This window comes from Triticum aestivum, chromosome 7D, assembly GCF_018294505.1.
Source record: "Triticum aestivum cultivar Chinese Spring chromosome 7D, IWGSC CS RefSeq v2.1, whole genome shotgun sequence".
Classification (NCBI taxonomy): domain Eukaryota; kingdom Viridiplantae; phylum Streptophyta; class Magnoliopsida; order Poales; family Poaceae; genus Triticum; species Triticum aestivum.
This window is the reverse complement of record NC_057814.1, coordinates 555,199,457-555,215,812: the sequence shown is the minus strand read 5'-3', so window position 1 is coordinate 555,215,812 and position 16,356 is coordinate 555,199,457. Positions and strand designations below refer to the sequence as shown.

General features: G+C 44.7%; 2 long non-coding RNA genes across 22 annotated transcripts; one reads left to right on the top strand and one right to left on the bottom strand.

The window, feature by feature from the left end:
* Positions 1-5,454: 5,454 nt before the first annotated feature.
* On the bottom strand, positions 5,455-8,387 carry LOC123169553 (uncharacterized). 2 transcript variants are annotated; one of them, XR_006484879.1, is made up of 5 exons: positions 7,966-8,387; positions 7,780-7,870; positions 7,592-7,674; positions 7,350-7,452; positions 5,455-7,276 (listed from the first exon to the last, which is right to left on the bottom strand). It is a non-coding gene; the product is annotated as an uncharacterized lncRNA (long non-coding RNA). The 2 variants fall into 2 exon arrangements; XR_006484880.1 differs by having other exon boundaries at positions 7,383-7,452.
* Positions 8,388-11,174: 2,787 nt separating this feature from the next.
* On the top strand, positions 11,175-15,653 carry LOC123170211 (uncharacterized). Of its 20 annotated transcripts, none has more exons than XR_006485095.1 (7): positions 11,183-11,494; positions 12,625-12,740; positions 12,901-13,363; positions 13,618-13,673; positions 13,771-13,856; positions 13,941-14,325; positions 14,994-15,484. It is a non-coding gene; the product is annotated as an uncharacterized lncRNA (long non-coding RNA). The 20 variants fall into 20 exon arrangements; XR_006485092.1 differs by having other exon boundaries at positions 12,866-13,363; XR_006485085.1 differs by having other exon boundaries at positions 11,185-11,494; positions 12,666-12,740; positions 12,866-13,363.
* Positions 15,654-16,356: the final 703 nt, after the last annotated feature.

The following is a 16,356-nucleotide window of genomic DNA, read 5'->3' as shown; positions in this document are numbered from 1 at the left end:
CACGTTCTTATAGTCTATAATTGGGTGGTTTAGAGTTTGAGAATATGTAGTTGCAGCCGAAACAAAGATGTTCTTAGATTTATTCATGGCGTGCATGAAATGGGGTGTTGTTATCGGTAAAGGAAAACGATAAAAACAAACATTATATACATTTGCACACTACGGAGACATACATGCATCATGGACGGTTAAGCGTAACCAACTTAGGGCATGTTCAACATCATTTCAGCTCTTGGCTTCGCTCCATGACCTCAAGCTTATCCTCGTACCGCCGCCCCGAGCTCGTCCTCGTTTCCCTCTCTGTGAAATTCTTCATCCTCTACCACATTTATTTTTTATATGCAAATATTTTTGTTGCAACTCTTGAAAAAAAATCACATGCATATTTATTAAAGACGTGAAGATTTTTTTAAAGCATAGAGACAACATTTTTTTTATGTCAAACTATGGGCGTATACATCCCTCTTTTTTGGGATTTCTTCTATAGCGCACCTCGGACATTTATCGGATAACCTCGGATTTTCTTGCCATTCGTTTATAGTGTACCATATCCCATCTTTAGGCCTCTCTTTTAGTACCATATCTCTTTTAGTATTTCACATGCATATTTATTAAAGACGTGAAGATTTTTTTAAAGCATAGAGACAACATTTTTTTTATGTCAAACTATGGGCGTATACATCCCTCTTTTTTGGGTCTATCTCTTCATATTTCTTCTATAGCGCACCTCGGACATTTATCGGATAACCCTCGGATTTTCTTGCCATTCGTTTATAGTGTACCATATCCCATCTTTAGGCCTCTCTTTTAGTATTTCACATCCCATCTTTATGCCTTCTTTTTTATTTCTCGCCATGCATGTCCTTATTTATTTAAATCCCATATTTGTCGGATCTCCCTCCTTGCCATGGGTCCTCTCTTTTATTTCTTTTATAGTGGAACACATTCCATCTTTTTATTCGGGCAACACAATCCATCTTTATTCCCGCATTTATTGGATCTCCTTGCCTCAAGGTCCCCTCTTTATTCCTGTTATAGCGCAATCCATCTTTATTCAGGCATCTCTTTTATTTCTTGCCAAGCTTGTTCCTTGTGTACTTGTGGACATATATAAATTGGTGTAATTTCATATAAAGCAGCGATGTGGTACTATTGATTAATACGAGCGAACACTGTCTTTTGACAGAATTGAATCATAGGCGAGCTAGTACCTTCCTTACCTCCGATAAAGAGGAGGCTCGGGTTCGATACCACCGAACCACATTATTTTTTGACTGATTTAAGCGATGCATCGTCAATGGGCCGGCCCATGTGCAAGATGTAATCTTTTTCATACGGACGGACGAAAATCTAACGACGGACCGAACGGACGAAAATTAGGGTGGAGTAAGAAACGCTAGCCCTTTTATTAGTAGGTAAGATAAGATAAGATAAGATATGCACTACGTGACAGACTCCCTACACGTCTCCTGCACTTTTGTGATTATGATTGCACCCTTCCATCTAATATGTCCTACGTGACAGAATTTTTAGGTCAAAAACATGTAGACAACTATATTTGTATGCAATGTTTTCTTCTTTAAATCCTGGCCGTTTATATCTGGAATTAATGGTTGATATAATTTAACATATGAGGACGAACGTGATGGCTAGTTTGACTCTTGTTTTGATTAAATAATAGATAATAGATGTTTTGTACCATAAAAAAATGTATGTGACATGTATATGAAAAATGTGTATACATTTTTAAAATATTTAAACAATGTAAAAAAATATGTGTAGTTAAAAATATTTATTGTCATGAAGAAAATGTACAACGTGTATTTGAAAATTGTTACCTTGTATTGAACAAGTTGCTCAAACGTATTTAGAAAATGTACATAACATATTTGAAAAATGTTGAAAGTGTATCAAAAAATCTTTCACGTGGGCGGTAAAATTGTACATTGTTAGGAAAAGTAGACATGTGTAAAAAATGATTAAAACCGACAAAGAAACCAAAAAAAGCAAAAAAGGATAATAATACAAAGAAAACCATGATAGAAACAAAATAAAACCAAAGAAATAAAAATTCAAAGAAAACGGGTAAAAAGAAAAGTATAACAAAGGAACAAAGAAAAACCGATGAAAACAAGGAAAAAAACATAGAAGAAACAAAAGAAAAAAAATGGAAACCAGGCCAGAGAAGAAACAAAAGAAAAAATGGAAACCAGAGCAGAGCAAGTGACGGGGTTATACCTCAAAGGTAGGCATATACTTAGATATGGCCCACCCTAAGGCCCAAGACAATCAAGAGTATGGTCCAAAATACTATGGGCCAAGAGAGCCACCAGCCAGGCCCAATAGAGCTATAACCAAGACGTCAAATAGTAGAGGGGATACCCACCGTAGGACCACGTGCCTACATTCGAATTACCACCGCGTGACGGACAGAACTCAACAGTCGGTCATCTGGAGGATGCCCCCCTAGGATGTCACCATCCTACCCCTTAGGATGTCACCAACCTACGCCATTAGAATGAATCTCGTCCTTGAGATTCCGGTTGCTCGGAGAACAAATATGGATACACTGACATGAGACAATCCTCCCTTTCCTAGGTTGCTTATTTCTTTGTATGGTGCTCTCACTGAACCTTGTAAAAACTTCTGACCTTACTGCGGGTAGTCCTTTCAGCCTTATCCAACATTCTGACTTGATTTCTTTTCATAGGTCAGATGATGCATGTTACTGGTTACATGCCGGCCCCATGGGTCAGAACGAGGCAGTTTGGGAGCCATCAGTGCCATCAGAAAAAATCTTACCGGGTCGGTGTTTTTTTTTTCAAAAAGAGAAAGCCGGTGGTTTTTCTACAAAACCGACCACAATCGTGGTCGTTTTGCCCCAAATATCCGTCTGATGTCTCTTAAAAATTGACATAGAAATAGTTATTTGTCAGTAGTAAAATATATGGAGGTGCGTCATTACTGGGTGAAAAAGTCAAGAATGTGGCAGCCTGGCAGGATGCAAACTATATATCGAGTTGGCCTATACCTGGCGGAGGCAACAAGGCGGGCCGGCGTGTGTGATGCTGATGGCCGGCACTTTGGCGCCACACTAGCTGCATATTCTATTTTCATTTTAATTCCAAGATCCGCAACAGCTACCAGCTTACACAAGACACGTTCGTTCCATTCCAATTCCATTCACGGCCAGCAGCCCAGCACCACCACCATGGCTTCCTCTTGGAGGTACCCTCGCCGCCGCCAGGACGACTACGACGATGAGGACGACTATGAGGACGAGGAGGACGACGACTATGAGGAGCAGGAGGAGGACGATGAAGAGACAGAGGAAGGCAGCACCGAGGAGGAGAGGTCTCCAACCCCCTACAACATGGAGCTGCACTCCATGACCGCAAAGGTTACACCAACTTTGATCTCTTGAACACTTGTGCAGCTCGATCAGGATCACTTTCTTACTGCTTCTCTAGAAAATTAATGAATTTTGCAGGGCATCCAACACTTGTGCTCCGAGCTCCTGGAAATAAACGAGGCCTCGCAGGAAGACTTCCAAAGGAATGTTCACCTAACCTACCTCTCCTTCCTCAGGTATGCCATACATCGTTCGTCAGTCAACCAATTAATTTATCAATGAAGCTCCTGATCGACAGTAATATGCATGGCCAGATTGTTCCAAGAAGCTGGCGATCTGGAGAAAGATGTCGACCATCTCAAACGCCAGGCCATGGCGCAGAGGAGCCTCCTCCAACATCTCACAAACAACCTGTACTCGCCCTCGATAATACCGGAGAATTCAACAATTGATCCATCACCCAGCAGTATCGCTGACACCGCCGTCGATCCGTTGGACGTTCTTCTGTCAGAGCACAGGATGGACCAAGCCCTTGAGCTCCTTGAAGCGGAAGGGCAGGCGCTGGAGAAACTGCACGGCGACGACGCCCAGATGATCACGGCAAGCATGTCCGCGCTGTCGGCCCGGAGAGCCAGAGTCGCCGACCGCTTCGCCACCCTCGCCGGCAACCGGCGGACGCCACGGCACGAGCTCCTCCAGGCGCTCTCCGGCCTCTGCAGCCTCGGCGACGCTCAACGGGCGAACCACCTCCTCTTCAAGTTCTACAGCCGGGGAGGTGCCCTCCGGTGTGTCGAGGAGCTGAGGTCATCATCACACAGGAATTGCATCGGGGAGCTGGCGCACACGGTCTTCTCCTCCATCCTCAAGGCGTCGAGGAGCTTCGTCGCGCTGCACGGGCCGACACCGTCTCCCGAGCTCAGCCGGTGGGTGAAGGGGGAAATTGATGACTTTGTCGCCACGTTCCGCGACTACTTCAGGTCCGTATCAGAAGCCGGGGCCGGCGACGAGCTGGCACTGGCGACTGAAGCCGCCAACTGCGCCGTCTCCTACTCTTCCATGCTCGGCACGGTCGTCTCGGTGGAAGATGTCAAGGCATTGATCCGGCCTTGCATGGAGGAGCTGCTGTCAACGTATGCCAAGCATCTGGAGAAGGTCGTCAGGTTGTTGGTTTGCTCCGACGCATGGGTGCTGGGGAGGTTCCTCAGGTCAGGAGTCCTAAGGCTACCTCCCGCTCCCGGTGGCAGCGGCGGTGGCGAAAATGAGCACTGCTTGCTCACGGCCAGTGGAAGGAAATTTGTCACGTTGATGCAGGAGGTTGTGGAGGACGTGTCCCCGCTGCTGCGCCTTGGGATGAAGAGCTCAGTGCTGCAGCTCCTGGCCGGGTTGTTCAGAGACTACATGCACTCCATCCTAGCCGTCGACGCAGTCGACCAGCAGCAGCAGTACATGTGGCAGCTCTCCTTCCTCATCAACTGCACCACGCTGGTCTCCTTGTTTCCGATCATCGCCCACGGTGTCTTCATAAAGAGCAACAACCAAGCGTCGCCGTCGCAGATGGAACCAGAACTCCACGGCTTGACCGTGTTCATCAAGGAAGCATCCGGTCAAGTATGGACACACTTCTGCCAGCAGTTCATACGAGACACCACGTCGAGTCTGCATGATAAACCAACATCGACAGCGACAAGCTTCCTGCCCATGATGCCTTGTTCTGCATTCCAGACGGTGTTCCTGCGGGTGAGACAGTTGAGTAATCTGTATGGCACCATCTTGGCCGGTAAAGACGGGACCATGAGAAAACTGCTGCAGGAGTTGATGGAGGCCATGATAATCTGGCTCGGGAGCAACCTAGATCCCTGGATCCATCACGCTCAGAATCTACCCAAGGACACACTTCTTCATCAGGTTGGTTGAACAAATCTTGTACGCGTACGATTACTTCGGTTTGGTGTCCATTTAGACCTTTCCATCTCATCTTACAGAGACTGTACTGCACGCAGATCCAGTTAGATGTTCATTTTCTACTTGAAATTGCACAATTTGGTGGTTTCTCTTCCGACGGTATCAGAACCTCCGCATTGGACCTGCTTAGCAGAGCACAAGAGAAAATATCATCTTTGGAACCCAGTGTGAAGAGGTAACAATTAACAGTTCAGAGCTCACTTCCCTAAATATCTCAGCGGTCAAATTACACATTGTTTATTTATGTCTATGCTGCATATGCAACAGTGATACCATCCATGAAGAGGCATGGGCTACCAATGCCGCGAAACGGGCAGTCCAAGCGCTGGTGGGAGGTGGAGTAGATAGCTCCAGTTCACAAGAAAAAGAAGCAACTGTTCAAAGTGGTGAAGATGTGTTCAACGTTGGAGGAGTTGATGTGGGAAGGAATGCTCAAGGAAGAGATGAGGAGACCGATGATAATGTCACCAGTTTAGATCAGAACGACACACCGGATACTTCGAGCGATAAACATGCCCTGGGTGAAACCGGCTGCGATGAGAAGTCCACCGATGAATTCATGAGCATCGAGAGTGATGGTGGAGCAGCTGAGGGCAACACCGAAGATGGTGTGTTGCCGGGGAATCCATTGATGACAAGCACTGGATTCCTTGATTCAGAAAAGCATAAGTTGCCGGCAGAGAACATACCCGTAGATGTCCATGGTGATGGAATGGGCGGGACAGGAGGCTCAGACGCTGTGGTGGAAGCAACTCCATGTTATTCACACGAAGATGAAGATGACGATGACAAGTGTACCTTGCCAGAACTTTTGCTGGACAAGATGAACCCTATCCATGCGCTCAGTGACCAGAGTGCTACGGACACAACGAGCACGAGCTCCATGGAAATGGAAAGTGGTGATCAACACCCTGATCCGGGGACCGGTAGCAGCGGCGACGCCGACATCAGGAGGCGACGTGGTGCAGCTGCAGACAAGAGAGGTGGTGGTAATAGAAAGAAGAGGGAGGACATGAGAAGAAGCAGTAGGCCGAGATGGCAATGAAGGAACCACCAAATTGCATTCAGGAAACCTTCTTCTCCAATAGACTATCTTGTTCAAGACATGTATACAGAAGCCCTAATGAGACAAATACTTGAAGAACTCGTGCATTGCAACGGATAACAAAACTATGTACTGCCCACTTGGTTGATGTAATGGGTGTGTCCGGATTTTGACGTCTCGTCATTGGTTGATGTACGATTGTTAGATAATAATCCAGCACTTTATGAGGTAATTCTAGACTGATAATTGAAATTCTTCTGCGGATATTAATTCTCGCATGGTATAAATGTTAAAGCCGCAACAAAATTCTGAGTTGATTTTTTAATTTTGAACAAAAACAAAAGTCTCACTAGCAATGATTGTGGAAGGGATAGGTAGCAGGCTAAAGGAAAATGGCTGATGTGGTGTAAGGCAAATCCTTTTCTGTGGTTTTGAGTGAGTGGACCATGGAGTTGTGTATTCCTGGTTTCTACTTTGATATGTTTCATAACTAAAATTGGTAATCCCAGTATACCTCTCTATAAGTCTTCTAGTCTGAACTCTTACAAATCAATCAAATAAAGCAGGGTCACGAGTGGTTTTTCTATAAAAAAATGAGGTCCAACGGTATTGTACATGTACCCACTATTTGTGATACAAGATAGAGGAATTTAGAAGTTTGTTGCTTATGCAACTTTCTATTCTAATTTAGAGGCTTGCTTGGGTTCAGGGAGAAATTACTGTGGACCATGGAAAGGCTTGTGCAGCTTGTATCTCTATAAAGACACTAATTCTGAAGGATTCAAGCTAATGCAGGTGCAAGTATCAAAACTTTGAACTTCTACCTAACAATAAGTCAAACCTTCAGATCAACCTGCGTAGTACACATTGGTGGTGTCAACAAGTCAATCCTTCAGATCAACGGCCACTCTGCAGACCTGGCAATGTTACAATGAAAATCAAGCACGGTACACATTTTGTTTATGTATTAGCAAAGGCTGATATACATACACGATCACTTCAAGGAGAGCTTCATCCACTTACTTGAAATCATCAACTATTTCCTGCCAACCATCAGATCAGAAACCTTGGTGGTGTGCCTCCTTCACACAAACTATTTTACAGGGAATGAATCATCAGTAAGTGACAACTATCAAATGAAGGAGGTTTATTCAGGAAAAATAAAAATGAAGGATGCGGTAAATTACATAAAGAATACATGTAACTCAGAGATCAACTCAATTGTCGTATACCTTTGAAGGCCCTCCCCAATCCCTACTGGGTTTAACAGTATCCCAAGTGCACACCACCCAAAGCAGTATAAGTTTGCAGGGGTCTGAAAAATTACACAAGACAATCAAAATAAATAAATAAAATCTGTCCAAGATCAACAACCGTAGTTTAATTAGGTGATAAAATGTAGAACCCTGTTCATATATACCTCCTTGCTCTCTATATAACTGAAATTTCCTTTGATCTTGGACAGTATCCTACAGAAGATGCAAGTAAGCCACTTCCACATAGAACCTCCCCTGAGTCGATGAATACCGCATCAAACGCGTCAGCAAAGAGTCAACAATTCTACTACTTGAGATATTTCAAGCATTGCACAATTTGATCTAAGTACCATAACAATCAGCAAGTCAAGGTGAAGTACTGTCGAAGCAGAACTGGAGCAAGACTGGCTCGGAGATCCCCATCCAGGACTGGCAGCATCAGCGGCGCGTCCTCCGCCCCGTTCCTCTTCCTCAGAAGCACCATCTGCGTCCCCGCCGGCACACCCGCCAGGGAACGCGCTCGAGATGCGCCGTCTTCGTCTGCCGCGGGGACGAAGGGCGAAAATGAGGAGGGTAAAGGCGCGCCGAGGCCGAGGCATCGGGATGGGTGGATCGAGTGCGAGGTGTTGCGCGCGGGGTGGGAGGGAGGAGGCGGCGGTGACGCCGGTGAGGCCGGCATCTCGGCCTCGGCCTCTCTGAGCAGCCGCGTGCGGCGTGGTGGTGGATTGGACCGGCCACGCACGGGCGGCGGTCAGGGGGAGGCGCGAGGGCTGCGTCCTTCGTTTTTTTTAAGGTCACCATGGCCAACTTTATACTAAATCAAAAAACGTTTACATTGTCTACGAGCATACCAACAGCAAAGTCAGGAGGCTCGTAAGAATAGACTTATTATAAATACTATAGTTACTTAGTTAGCTATAGCACATTAGCCGCTTGATTACACGAACGAGAAAATGCTTAAACATGACCTCCCCAGTTGCAGTACGTACTAGGCCATGAAGGCACGCGTTGCTGCACCTGTCTATTTTGCCAATAGAATGATAGGAACTTATGAAAGGAGATTGCTATCAAGGTAATAATATACATGATTCATCACCAACCCGTGGAGCTGAATTATCAACAAACTGAATAACAACAATGTAGCATATGGCTTGGCCTTCATAGAATTTGATTTTGTAAAGAGCGAGAAAAACAACTTTCATGATTTGCAGCGGAAATGAGTCAAATGATTGAGCATCAATTGGCATCTCTCTCTGCGTCTCTCTCCTTCTCTCTCTGAACATCAATGCTTCTGGAGATTCATCTCCAACTGGTAGCACTTCAATACCTTGTAAGTTGTACACTTGAAAGACAGAAAGACCATCATAGTGGTGCAACTGGAGTTTAGCTGGAACTCTCAATAACCCAGGTAAGGGAGGGGCGATCTATGGGAAATCAACTGCTGGAGATGACATAGGATTGATTCATGGGAGTTAACAGTTTCAAAAGATAACTCTCATTTAGGTTTATCTATGCCAGTCAATTGAAGCCATGTTGATATAAGAAAGATTCACATGTTAACCTGATTTTATAAATTTCCCATGCCTGCCTTTTGTCTGCAGATATAACATTTACATGTTAGCTACTTTAAAACACCAATAACCTCTGACCTAATACATGAATCCAGTGATTGAGTTACCCAACCTTTATAACGGCAAGCTTCTGTTGGTATGAACGTCCATGTATCTGCAACAAAAACAGAAATGAGTGATGCATTTCCTTTCTTACCCTAAATAATTGTTAATTAGATACTCGTCCAATCACAAAGAATAAAAACTCTTATTTATTACACAGCAAGCGCACCCAATCTACATATGAATTAAGACTAATACCTCGTGAAGAAAAACAACGGGTAATTTTGCAGAGAGAAGATTCAATGCAGAAGAATCTAGATAAAATTGAAAGTTGTTCAGTTCCTTCTAAAACAGTGGTATCATTGTCTCCCCATAAAAATGCGAACCAGAAATTTATGACACTGTAGGTAGTGGGAAAAAGAAAGTATGAGATCATACAGAAATTGGATTATGCAGAGTGCGTTATTGCTTCATCTAACATTGTGGCTTTTGTCGATTTACAAAAGCTAATATGCCTGATTGGATGCCAAATTCTAAATGTCTTTGATGTTAAGACACCCTTGAGGAAGCAAGATAATATGATGGCTTACTTGTATACTCTGCACCCTAAATGCTACAGAACAAGCACAGTATTTGGAAGGAACAATGATAAAGAATTACATGGACTAAACAAAAGCTAGCCTGCCCAGGAGCCATGTCCAAACTTAGTGAGAACAGGGTGCGGCCAAAAATACAATATAGGAGGCCTATCATGATCCCAGTTGTCACCTCGAGCACAATGGGTCAACAGGAACGCAGTTTACTGTTGAAGCAAGATCAGCCAACGCCCAAGTGAACCCTACGGAAAAGCCATTTGTAATATGATGCAAGCAAACAAGCCAATTCCGCACCAAGCAAACATTGATCCCAAGAACCAAATAGACCAGGAGGGGAGAAGATATGAATGGAAGGAAATGCCATACGGAAGAGATGAAGCAACACGCAAAGGAGCAAAATATATGGAGAATTCTAGAGTATAATGAGAGAAATTGGGGAGTAACGCTTCATGGCCACTACTCGCCATTGCAGGGTGCTTGAAGTGTCGAACTGCCGGTTCAAATTGCTAGGTGTGCATCGATTGCCATTAATGGCAGCAGCAATTGCGATTTACCCCCTCTTGCGGCCAAGGATCACGGGCGACTGGACTACTACTATTGCAGCCAACGCTTCGCTGCCTCACCACCGTCTTGTGGCGTCGCCTGGCAAGTTGACCCTGTCGCTCCCTTGGTCGAACCAGAGGTACGGTCGCATCGCACCTTTGACGGGGCGTAGGTTAGTCGCATCGTACAGACCTGTGAGACCGACGGCTGGGAACGATGTTCTTCTTTCCTTCGTCGGCTCCCATTGGAGGTCAGGAGGTGTAGGTATTTGCTCGCGGACGTAAGGCCCATGGGCCCAAATAACAGATGACCTCAGATTTTGTTCCGGAAGCAGCGGCCCAGCCTGTGTGTCTCCTCTGTTCGTAACTGAATCCCATGCGAGATTAAAAAAATTAGATCTGAAGGCCACAAATGCCTATCAATGCAGATCCAATGGTCGAAAAGAGTAATGGCCTGAGAGGGCTGGAAAGATGCACGGTTATAATCTCTACTCCTAATGTCTGAGTTGGTTGAATAGTCCCCCCACTTTCGACTGGTTTATTTTCGACAGGTTTTTTTCAACCGGTTTTTTTCATCAAATTACCCCCACCCCACGCCCACCCACCGAACCCCACCGAGCCGATCACGACGACCGAGGATAAACCGGAAGAAACGGACGGGCCTGGGAACGACGACCCCTCGCACGAAAGAAACCTCACGACCGAGGCTACCCTCATCTATTCGCTACAACGACGGGCAGCCATGCCGCCGCCCGCCACCGCGATCCCTGAAACGCCGCCGATCTATTCGCTACATCGACGGAAACCAGGCGCTAGCCACGGATCCCTTTGCCGGCGCCGAGCAGTCATCGAGGAGCCGGCGCCGAGGTCCTAAAGGAGGCGCCGCCACCATCGTTGCAGGCCTCCAGGTCGCCATCGGGACACCGCCGCCGAGATCCGCCTTCGCCTTCGTCCGGCAGAGGCGGCGGAAGGCAGCCGGGAGGGGAAGCGCACAACGACCCGGAAGACATCCGCCCTCACGCGCTCATGTCTTGCTCGATCTACCCGAGGGCTGCCGATGGGCGCCTCGGCGGCGGCCACGGCGAGATCTGCGTCTGGGACGTGACAATCCCTCCACCCCGGTCGCCGGTGAGATTTCACTGCCTGATCCTCCCGGTCCCAGTTTATCAGGTCGTCCCTGACAAAGGAGAGATGCTACTGCCGGGCACGTGCACGCACGTGGGGCGGCCGCCTGCGAGCGGGGCCGCGTCCTCTCTCCTTCGTCGACCATGGCCTCCGAACCACTCCGTTGAGCGGTACCTCTGCGCCCAAGTGTCCGCTCCTCGATCTTCAACAGATTTGTTATCTCCTCTCTTCCGTTGCAGGTCAATCCCAATTTGATTTCTTATCTGCTATATTGCATTTGTTCTCCCAAATGGGTCAGCGTGCCTTCTGTGTCAAAATTTGGAGATGTAGTTCTGAAAACCAGTGAACAAGGAGAAATTTGGAGATGTAGTTCTAAAAACCAGTGAACAAGAAGCACATGGGAGCCGCTCAATGCTCTACTATTGAAAGTTGGTGTGGTTGTTTGTCAGTAAAACTTATCTGTAGTCAAGTCATACCCAGCCCGTTGACCATCATCCGAATGCTTCTGATAATAACCAAGTGTTTTCTATTGAATATGTTACAATCCATTCTGAAGCAAACTGAGTTACTAGCAGTTTAAGAAGATGTTATACACCTGACTGACGAAGATCTTTTTTATATCCACAAGGCATTTCATGACGATCCAAGTATATTGCTGATCAAATAGAAAATATGTAATTTTCTGTTTCGGTAATAAACGGGCAATTCAACGTATAGTTGGGGCAGCCTGATTTCCTCTTACACATGCCTGCTAGCAGCAGCAGTTACGACCAGGCGGTTGCGGCCTGACTTGGCGGCTCTTCCTTTTTGTTTTGTGTTTGAATCAGATTTGGCGGTCTCGATTTTACAGGCATGTGTTGATCTTGGTCTTGTTCTGTATGCAGGTAGGGTACACTTGATGTTTCATGTTTGGTGAAAGAAAAGGAGCTTCCTATGTTGATTTCGGGCAAGACATACATTCTGCCATGCATTAGTAGATCAATTGCTTCTCTGTGTAGGGGAACGATTAGCGATTGAATCTCTCTGTCTCGTTTCTTGATTATCCAATTAATTTACCCTCATCTATGCATAAATTGGTCCGATTGAGTTATGCCATTTTTCTAATAATCTATATTGGTTCTATATATGACTAGAACAATATGATACGATGCACATCGGTCCGCTTTACTGGCAGCTATCTTTCAAGATGGAGGGGAGGCACTCGTGTGGACCTGCTCAATGTTCGAGGAGATACGGCTGACTAAACAAGGTTATTTTGAAGTTCTTTGTGGTTCATGTTAGCTATCTATCAGTAATAGTACAACCTTGATTTTTATGTCGTTCAGGTTTACCTAACATTCAGTAACATTACTTTCCATTGGAGACTTCTTACAGGAGGTGCTTATAAAATGATGGTTGAACATGTACAGATTTTGGATCACGATCATCTATTTACCAGGCATCAGTTAACTCAAGGCATCGATCAAAATCTAGCATTCTTTGTTGTGTGCACCATGGAGAAGACAAAGAACAGAGATTGTGTGATATATCCGATAGCGCAATATAATTTTCTCTTGCATATTTATAATCTGCCATTTGAATGATGTTTTCTATGTTGTAGTCAAATCAAGACAATTTGCAACTTTGGTGTTGTGACGTTGGAGGCCGTGCTCAACAGCAATGGGGGACTGTTCGTTGATGCCCGACCCATGATGCCGGCGAAGGAATGAGAGTCGACGAGGAGTGGACACCATGGGTTTGTGAACTGGCGAAGCCTCCGTTGTCCGTTTGGTAATGTCCGACGCATCAGAGGCATAGTATGACTTGCCCCGATTATGATGTCGTCTACAAACATCCGACGGAGGGGAACCCGTCCCAGTTTCCATCTTGATGGTAAGTTCTCTAATCTTCTATCTCATGGGATGTGATGTGGTTGCCTTCATTTTGGCTTTTGACAAAGGGTTGAAATTAGCTTATGTGCTTCCGACAATTAAAATTCCAGTGATATTATCAACCTTCAACGAGCAGTGACAACGAACTCCATCCCCCCACACCACCACACCCAAATGGCGTAGGATAGACTGATGTTTCATGTGATGTGCTTTAAGCCATGTTTCAGCTTGTCTTGACCCAGCATGTATTTTTAGTTTCAGTTGTTGAGCTCTGCACTATAAAACCGAGAAATACCCAAGGCTTTTTACAGGTCAGGCATGTTTACTAAAATATATAATTTCTAAATCATTTCCAGCAATATGTGAGTTGTTTGCTTGCTCAACCTTACGCTGGGATCATGTCTACAGACTACAAATAGAGGGAAGTTTGCATGTGCCTTACTAGAGACAGATGAACCAATAAAATGATTGGAAAGGTTCTTCCCAAGCAAAAGGTAAGCTGAATCTTGTACAGTTTACTTCATAATATATTTTGGTCAGTATGTTGTTTATTTTCTGAAATTGATACTCCATTGTAGATTACCTATGATGAAAATTACATTCTCTGCGGGCGCTGATTCAGATATATTACTATGGGCAAAGGAAGTTCAAAATTTATCTCAATCAAACATGTGCAAAGGAAAATTCAAAATTTGTTATGTCAGGAAAAGATTCTTAAACCAGTGAAGTATCTAGAGGGCTTATTAGGACACTGCTCATATTGTTTGATACTTTACCATCTGGGGATTAGGCTACCGGTGAACACGACAATGCGGCTGTTGGTCACGGATGCCGGGGGCGTGAGCGGGGTTGAGGAGCTCACATGGTGCTATACATGACGACCTGCGAGTGGTGGCAGGAGGTGGCATGCCTGCTGCTTGGCTGGAAGTCCGACATGAACTCCCACGACCGAGTGTAAGCATGGTACGTACCCAATCGTCAAGCTTTCTTCTTTCACCTCCTTCTTATGTAGAAATTAAACTTCGCTGCACACCGGACATTCCTACTTTCAGTCAGTCATTTCTGCCCATTCTGATTGTTAATACTAAGTGTACATGTCACCCACATTGGACCAGTTTATTGCATTTGAATTACCTTGATCTATGGAAATAGTTATATAGGCATGCTACGTGCAAGTGCTTATCTAGGCAATCCAAAGTTCAGCCTGTAGTTTTATGCACACCATCCCAGTCAGCAATAGGTGCATGGTTGCCCATGCGTTGCCACAGAACAATCCTACAGTGGGGCAGTGCTATCCTAAAGTGGGGATGAGAGGATTCAGCGGCTGCACCGGTGGCTTGTCTATCTCCAGGAGATGGAGCACGCCGCCTCATCGATGTGGGAGTTGCATTGCACTAACTGGGCACGATGCCTCATGGATGCGGGAGCTGCAGTGCACTATTTAAGAGTTCAAAAGCATGAAGGAGGAAATTACCTACAAGTGTTTAAGATCACGAAGGAGGATGTCAAAGTTTTCCATTGTCAAGGACTTGTGAGCAAGTAGTAATAGAGATGTATCTACATGTGTGTGCATTAAAATTCATTTTTTTCTGTTAGTCGAGGTTATAACCTTTCAAACTTTACTTATCCAGGTTGTGAAGACCTTCCAGCATTACCCCAGGAAGCTAACACATCAGCTTGTGCCATACGTGGTGTTTTCTTGTTGATGAATGTTGGTCTAGGTAATTTCTTTGATGAACCATGTGACAATTAATAAAGTTAATAAAGGACAGCATACTCTTTTTGTCCGCCTTGATCGCAGTGGGGCGGGGGTGAGGCGTTGGAGAGAGGCGGGGCAGTGGTGCATGCGTGCAGTGCGTCTGGACGACAGAATGCATGATCGAGTGATCGGTGTGGTGGTTGGCGGTGCTTGGGCATTGATGTTCGATTTGAGAGGAAGAAGAAAGATTAGCTGCTGATTTTGGGGGGAAGAAGAGAGATTGAGCGTGTTGTTGTTGTCGTGTGTGGTCTTGGGAGAGGAATAAAAGAGAGTAGTAAAGAGCTGTAGAGAGATAGCGAGGGATTGAGAGGCTACTACTATTTTTTATTGTTGTCGATGCTTGCACAATGCTATTTCTTATTATACTGGGGTATTCATCTTTGGACTAAAAACAATCATCCCCCCCTCAATATTTTAGTCATGACTTAGTTTTACTTACTAACCTCTCTTCATATTTATTTGTAGATTGAATTTAGCTTTTTATGAAGTTCTAAAGAATAGTTCTGACCTTTGTGGGTAGTCAACCCAATTCTGGTTCTTGGTTGAAAGCCTCTTGCATCATAGTTTACTCAAAGGCAGCTTCAGATTGATTCTCGTACCTAGGGAGTCATCCTTGGAAGCAATAGTTCTAATTTTTATAAAGAAGCATGTTATTTGTTTGTTTTTGTATAACCAAAAAAATATTTCAAACATATGTTGTGATTAGAATTATGACAGGATCGTTGTTCATCACTATTCTTTTTGGACTTTAATTGATCTATGTCTAAATTACACATAGTGTGTATGAGCAAATTATTATAGTTTGACTTTCATGTCTTGGATCCGTGGCAAATCATAGTCACCTTAGTACTATGTTGCCTTATGCATGTCTTTCTGATGGCCTTATTAAAGATCGCCGGTTCTATGGTTTTAAACACAAGATGATATTTTTGTAGCATATTTCGTATAAGTTCTACTCTATAATTTTAAATTCAAAAAACATTTTTAGTTGGGAGAAGAAAAGAAGAAAGAAAATGATAGCGCTTTATAACGGTAAAAAAAAAGTCGGCAATACAGCCCGTGGCAACGCACGGGCGTTCTACTAGTGTATCTAAATAAATGACCACACATTCTGTAAATAGTGATGCAGCTTCATCCCACCATCTTGTATAACCAGAACAAAAATAATTATTTGAAGTGAATCTGACTCCGCTTCAATCTGATTGAAACTAAGAGAGTTGGCAAATGCCAAGCCA